Source organism: Fukomys damarensis, unplaced genomic scaffold (genome assembly GCF_012274545.1).
Source record: "Fukomys damarensis isolate Sample0158 unplaced genomic scaffold, DMR_v1.0_HiC HiC_scaffold_1, whole genome shotgun sequence".
NCBI lineage: Eukaryota > Metazoa > Chordata > Mammalia > Rodentia > Bathyergidae > Fukomys > Fukomys damarensis.
The window spans coordinates 70233755-70241530 of NW_022900913.1; the positions used below are offsets into that span (position 1 = coordinate 70233755).

The 7776-nt window shown below is 42.9% G+C and overlaps 1 long non-coding RNA gene across 1 annotated transcript; it reads left to right on the top strand.

The window, feature by feature from the left end:
• Positions 1-1022: 1022 nt before the first annotated feature.
• Positions 1023-7392, top strand: LOC104861177. Its single transcript, XR_779924.1, has 3 exons — positions 1023-1161; positions 6760-6872; positions 7269-7392. It is a non-coding gene; the product is annotated as an uncharacterized LOC104861177 (long non-coding RNA).
• The last annotated feature ends 384 nt before the right edge of the window (positions 7393-7776 follow it).

Consider the following 7776-nt stretch of genomic DNA (forward strand, 5'->3'; position numbering starts at 1 on the left):
CTATTTGGCTCTGTCCCTCTCCCTTCTTGCAATACATAGCATTAATGATCTTCTGTACAACAAAGACAGCTCTGAGTAATAGAGTCCCCTCCACAGCCTGGTGCCATTGATCCACATCGGTGCCGCAGCACCCCCTACCTAGATGTGCTCTTCCAATGTCTTCATCACCATTTGCCTCTGTTAAACTGAACTTCACTCTCTCACAGTCCTGAAAAGTAACCATGGTTGGCTCCCTGGTTGGGAAGCTGATACTGGAGTTTCAGGAGCTTATTGTCAGCTATGAAGTCAGGACTGAAACTGCTTTTCTAGATCCTGAGCTGGAGGCTTTCTCTGCTACCAGGACCTTTCTATTCCACCCTGGCCCAGGGGCACTGATAAAGTTGCAACTGAAATGGAACAAATTAACAAATCAGAGCCTGGTTCACTGTCAGGTCAGAGTCAGAAATGCCCTCCAAGCAAAAACACAGCCCCGGGCCAGAGGAAGGTGAGGTCAGCCCATTTCCACACCACTCACGTACCCAGGAAGAAGGGCAGGGCTCTGAGGACATAGAACCCAGGCGCATGCTGGCCCTGGGCTCCGGGCTCCTGCAGCCAGCACAGTGAGCTGTGTGACCCAGGCTCAGCTTGGGGTTAGGATCCACAATCCCGGTGACTGATGAGAAAGGAAGCCACTGCCACCATGGGGTTCCTCTGGGCCCTCTGCCAGGCAGTAAGGGCAAGTGTGTGAGCTGAGAGTTCCCATAGGGATGGGCATTGGCCTTGGTTTGTGGCCTGCAGCCCTCTCCATGGCATGTGGGCACCCAGCCTGGTGGGGTGGGCTTTTGTGCCTGAAGTTTTATGCTCGTGAGTCTCGGGGAAGGCCGAGGGCAGATCAGCCTGCCGTGGAGTCAGCCCTTGTCATGACCCTCTCTGGGCAGGGACAGGAAGTGCCAGGTGGCACCAGGCAGCACTGTCACTACCTTTGTGACACGGACCCTTCTATGTGGAAGACCTATTGCGCTCTTCTCAGAGGGACAGTTTTCAATGCTCAAACTAAAAACTTTGGGGATTACAAAGATCAGAAATACTGAAACTGTTATCAAATATTTTTATCTAAAAAAATTGTATTAGTGTATGCTTGTAGTACACATTGATCTTTTTCCTCATGGTGAGTTACTGCAGGTATGTACACATCTTTTTTATTTTTTCATTCTCTTCCTCTCTCCCTTCGCCTTCCCTGAATCAGGCACACAAGTTTAAATATCAAGTCTTCTCTCATATGAATAACCCAAAGTATTAATACACTAAAGAGAAAAATAAAAGGTAGGCAATAGGAACAGGGAGATAGATCTTTGCAAAAGGGAAGGATATTAGAAAATTTTTGAGAAAGCAGACTTGTGATATGGAAGATTTGTCTTCTTGATCCTCAGAGCAAGCAGCAGGATCCAAGGGCAGATGTAGCTGCTGCCTGAGGGTGTGGCAACACAGGTAAAAGATTTGGAGGTGCCTAAAGGGGCTGGGGTGTGGAGGGAAACACCGAGGCCGTGTGGGAAGGTTGCTGTGATCTGGGGCTGTGACCTCTGTGCTGTCAAGAGAACTGCACTTGGGTTCCAGGACAGAGGACAGAGCTGTGGCTCCTCTCCCATCCAAGTTCACCGCTGCAGATCCAGCTGCCCACTCTGAAGAGCTGTGATCGTCAACCCAGGCTCTGCTTGCTGGTTGGAGTTCACATCAGGGGTGCAACAGATGTTACTGTTTAAAGTGTACTGGAACTTAACAGCAAGCCCTGACCCCCTCCAAGAGAGCAGGAAGAATCTGAACTTTCATCCATGGGCTCCCTGTTAATTTCCCTAACAGCAGCCACCAACTTGCTGGCCCTGCTTACTGTGCCTGGCACTCCCTGGATGTGACACTTGTCTGACCCTCATCACAAGTTTATGAGCTAGGTCAGAGGAAGAAAAAAAAAATCACAGAAAGCATGTGGAACCCAGGCCCTCTGCTGACAGCCTGTGCCACCCAGGGCCATAGTTCAGCACCCAGCTGGGGATGGGTATCCACAGAGCCTTTCATGGAGTTCACCTGGGCCTCACACAAATCACGGGCAAAAGACAGGAAAGCTGATCCTGAGAAGAGCAATTTGATTCATTCTATGCCATAAAGTTCCATCTTTTGCCTAGATACACTTTATTTATTTCCCAGAATTATCAGTTTTCACCTGTATGGAAAAATATGCAGCCTTGCTTGTTTCTATTGAAATATGAGGTTTAAAAAAAAAAAAGTGTCCCCATTGAAGGGAAATGTGTAGGGGAAATATTGCACTTTGCTTGGAAGTGCTGGGTAAGAAAGTGACTTGCAGATGGAACAACCTATAGACTACTGAGAAGGAAGAGAGCCAAGCTCAGACCAGCCCGGGGCTCCCGGGCCCAGGTGGGTCCATTGGCAGGAAAATTACTCATTTTCTGATGGTGGTAAGAGATTTTCAAGTAATTCCGTAGGACAGAGTCAATACCCAAAGCAGAGTGATCTTTCACTCTGGAAAGCCTCTAGGGACCACCTGCAGGGGCTCAGCCAAGTCTGTGCACCAGGAAGGGACAAGTCTGCGGCAATAACTTCTGCTTTTCACCTGTCACAGTCTCCAGAGTCTGAGTTGTGAGTCTGCTGCCCAAAATGCTAGGGAGAGGTGCAGGAGCTCCAGGTGCCCCTTGAAGGAATGTTTCGTGGGCCCTAAAACTGCCCAGGGCTCCACAGGGTGACACCCACTAGGTTGCCTTAGGGTGAGACCTGTCCAGGGAACCTGGCATGGTGTGATGCCCCAGCAAGTGCCCTGTTCCCTTTCTGTAATGAATAATAGGTGCCCACCCAGGGGCTGTTCCTGCTACAGGTGATAGACAGGTTGCTGGAAGGCAGGAACCAGAGCACCTCGCCTGTCCCAGGTGAGCTCCCAGTCATATCTGTGTCTTCCTTAACTTATTCCAGCCTCCCACCACCCAGGAGGAATACCGTGGAGCTCACCTGTGGTCTCGATGTCACCTGTACTGCTGGTCAGCAGAGCGAGCCTCACTCTGTCCACTCTCACATCCTGACCTGCCTATGGGGTGCCAGTGCCACCTCCAGCACTGTCCTCTTGGGATCCTGTCCCCCCCTGCACCCTCACATCAATCACAGAGCCCCAGATTTCTCACCCCAAGTGGTTCCTTGAGTGCAAGCTGGAGAAACTATCAGATACCATCACTGTGAGAGATTTGGAAGTTAAAAGTGGGAGAACTTGACACTCAGTCTATAATACACATGTAGAATTCAGTGCATGACAATTAAAACTGAACTATTCTTCCCAAGCACACAAGCGGCACTTGCCCTCAACACAGCCAGACACTGGGCCACCAGGCAAGTCTCAAAAAGTTCAAAGAACAGGTGACAGGGCAGGGTAATGGGGTCAAAGGACAGTGACAAAAATGCATGACCAAATTCCCATATGTTTGGAAATTTAAAAACATTTCTAAGTCAGCTTCTTTGTCAAAGATGAGGTAGCTGAGTGCATCTGGAGGTTTTGTGTCTTCCAATCTGTTCCACTGATCCTCAGGTCTGTTTCTTTGCCAGTACCATGCTGTTCTTATCACAGTGGCTTTGCAGTATAATTTCAAATTGGGAATTGTTATACCGGCTGACATGTGTCTGTTGCCTAGGATGGCTTTTGCTATGCTAAGTCTCTTAAGGTTCCAAATGAATTTTTGGATTCTTCTTTCTAGTTCTGTTAAGTACAGTGCTGGAATTTCAATTGGCATTGCATTGAATCTGTATAGCAGTTTTGGAAGTATGGCCATTTTCACTATGTTGATTCTTCCTACCCAGGAGCAGGGGATATCTTTCCATTTTCTTATATCCTCTTCAATCTCTTTTTTCAGAGTGCTGTAGTTATCAATGTAGAGGTCTTTTGCTTCTTTTGTTAGGTTGATTCATAGATACTTCATTTTTTTGGATGCTATTGTGAAAGGAATTGTTTCCCTAATTTCTCTATCAGTGAGTCTGTTGTTTGTGTACAAGAAGGCTACTGATTTTTGTGTGTCGACCTCGTATCCTGCTACTCTGCTAAAAGTGTCAATTAAGTCTAGAAGTCTTTTGGTGGAGTATTTGGGTTTTCAATGTAGAGTATCATATCGTCAGTGAATAATGACAGTTTAACTTTTTCCTTTCCTATCTTTATTGCTTTAATTTCTTTTTCTTGTCTAATTGCTATGGCCAATGTTTCCAGAACTATATTGAAGAGGAGTGGTGATAGTGGGCATCCTTGTCTTGTTACTGATTTTAATGTGAAGGTTTTCAGTTTTTGGCCATTTAATATGATGTTGGCTGTTGGTTTTTCATAGATAGCCTTTATTAAATTGAGATACAGACCATCTATTCCAATTTTTTGCAGGGTTTTTTTTAGCATGAATGGGTGTTGAATTTTGTCAAATGATTTTTCTGCATCCATCGAGAGGATCATGTGGTTTTTGTTCTTGACTTTGTTAAAATAGTGTATTACATTTATTGATTTATGTATGTTGAATCATCCTTGCATCCCTGGAATAAATCTGACTTGGTCGGGATGTATGATTTTCTTCATGATCTTCTGTATTATGTTTGCTTATATCTTATTAAGGATTTTTGCTTCTATGTTCATTAAGGAGATTGGCCTGTAGTTCTCTTTTTTAGTTGCGTCTTTCCCAGGTTTGGGAATCAAAGTGATACTTGCCTCCAGGAATGAAGTTGGAAGTATTGCTTCCCATCCCCACTGGAGGAAAGATAGCCTCTTTAATAAATGGTGTTGGAAAAATTGAATCTCAACCTGCAAAAGATTAAAACTAGACCCTTATCTTTCATTATGCACTAAATTAAAATCCAAGTGGATTAAAGATCTAAATATTAAAACAGCAACACTAAACTTGCTGGAAGAAAAGTTAGGCAGAACTTTGAAAGACATTGGCATAGGAAAAGATTTTATGAACAAATCCTCAGTAGCATGAGAATTAGCAGAAAGAATCAACAAGTGGCATCTCATCTTATTAAAAAGCTTCTGCACTGCAAAAGAAACCATCAACAGAACTAAGAGACAACCTACAATGTGGGAAAAAAATTTTACCAGCTGCTCCTCAGACAAAGGACTATTATCTAGAATATATAAAGAACTCAAAATAACCAGCCCCCCCAAATATAAAGACCCAATTCAAAAATGGGCATCTGAAATGAACAGACAAAGAAGTAAAAGCAAGTAAATATATGAAAAAATGTTCCACATCACTGGTCATTCGAGAGATGCAGATGAAAACAACACTGAGATTTCCCCCTCACCCCACAAAGAATGGCTGCTGTCAAGAAATCAACCAATAACAAATGTTGCTGGGGCTGTGGAAAGAAAGGAACCCTTCTCCATTGTTGGTGGGAGTGCAGACTGGTGCAACCACTATGAAAGTCAATATGGAGATAGCTCAAAGAACTAGGATTAGAGGTTCCATTTGACCCAGCCATCCCTCTGTTGGGTATCTTCCCAAAAGGATTAAAAGAATCATACCACAGTGATATATGCACACCCATGTTTATAGCGGCACAGTTTGTAATAGCTAAAACTTGGATACAGCCCATATGCCCATCAGTTGGAAACTGGATAAAGAAGATGTGGTTTTTCTATAAAATGGAATACTACTCAGCCATAAAGAATGCAAAAGTAGATTCATTCATAGGTAAATGGGTGCATTTTGAGGATATACTCCTAAGTGAAATAAATAAGTCTCACATGTGTAAATACCGAATAGTTTCTCTGGTGTGAAAAACTAAAATAGTACTCAAGATCCTAACGGGATAATTAGCAATGTGAAATAGGAAGAAAAGTACTAAAGATGTAGGGACAGTGAGAAGGGTAGGGGAAGGGGAATAATGGAAAGGGAAAAATATGAGAAAATGTAAAAATGGAATTAAAATGTTGTAGGTGGGGAGTGGAGGAGGGGGTGAAGGGAGGGCATGGACAAGGGGAAAAAAATGAGAACCAAGACCTGTCATGTAAAGGTACAAGATCCCAGTAATGAATGTAACTGTATTGTCTACCTAGAATGTACCAATAAATTGAATTTAAATTACAAAAAAACATTTCTAAGTAACTCATAATTAGAGAAAAGGATTATGGTGAAAATTAACAATAGCTGGAAGTGAGTGAGAATGGAAGTGGGTGAGAACGGAAACGTCGCCTCTCCGGATCTGCAGAGCACTAGCGAAGCCATGATTACAAGGGAGGGTGTAGGGTGAACACTTCAAAAACAATGACTTTTTAAACAGAAAGAATCTGGGTAACCAGGTTCAGAAATTTGGAAAAGAAGAAGCCCCTATCCTAACCCCCTAAAAAAGGGAAATGAAATTTTAAAAAAAGAAGAACAGAAGAGAGTAAGCCAGAACTCGAAGATAAAACCTCCCACAGAATGGATTAAGAAAAAGAGGGAAGGTCAGTAGAGCAGGATCTGTCATAGCAAAGAAGACCTTGAAAGAATGAGAAACTTTATCAACGAGAGAATGGATAATATTTTTATAAGTTTTTACGGTGGAATAGTATACTACTATAAAATGAATGAATGATAGTAGTACAGGATCATTTCAGTAAATCTTAGGAACAAACCATTGTGTGAAAATTCAAGTTGCAAAAGGCATAAATGGAATGATACTATTTTCATGAAGCAGAGAAACAAGCAAAGCTAAACTATAATGATTTCGGCACACATTCATAGTTTCCACTGAATAGTACTTTTTTCATTTCAGGGAATGATAAATGCAGAATTTGGGACAGGGTTATCTCTCGGCAAGGCAGACAGAGGAGACAGAAGACAAGTAGAATAGAATGCAAAAGCAGTGCCTGAATGCTCTAATGCCAGGTGGGTGTGGGGTGTTTTTGTTATTATGCTTCATTAAGAGGAACATGATATGCTGCATGTTTCCCACATAAGTCCTGATTCATGCTCATAATCTTAGTGCAACTCTAACAGTATCTGATGTCATTCCCAAAGGTGTGACAAATATCCTGATCTGAATAATAAATTATATAATCACAATCATTATGCATAACCCACATGTGTTATGGAGAATCAGATATGCATTAAAGATTGCATAATTAAAATGAATTTGAAATAAATATGAGTACCAGAAAGGTGGTGCTAATGGAAGTTTATACTGATGCACCCGTTCTAACAAAGAAACATCAGCTACAGAAAAGGCTTCCTCAAAGGGCTGTATGCGTAACTCAGAAGTACAGCATATGCTTACATTTACAGGGTCCTGGGTTCCATCCTTACCACCACCTGGACAGAAAGATTACACAAGATTTGACCGACTGGCCCCACGTGAAGGAATATAGCTCAAGGAATTAATTGAATAAGTGTTTATGGAAGCAAAGGATGTGCGCCATCAAGCTATAGAAAATTAAAAATCAAAACAACTAAAAGATAAGAACTGACCTACATTGGCACCCACCAATGAGTATGTACCGGTCAACACAGGTCCTCCTGCTTTGCTACCTTGCTTGGCTCTCAGTAAGTTCAAGTGCACTGGTAACCAGGGATTTAGCTCAGTGGTACTGTCACCTGCCTCACAAGTGTAAGGTCCCAAGTTGTGTGTATGCGTGTGCATGTATGCACATGCACACTGGTGCAGATATCTAATTCTAGGAAAGAAAGAAGAGGAAAGTTATAAATAAATATGGTCAGTGACTCCAGCTCACCTGTTCAAATCCTTTTGCAATTAATGAACCATTCGACTTTCGACCACAGTTAGCAGAAGTAA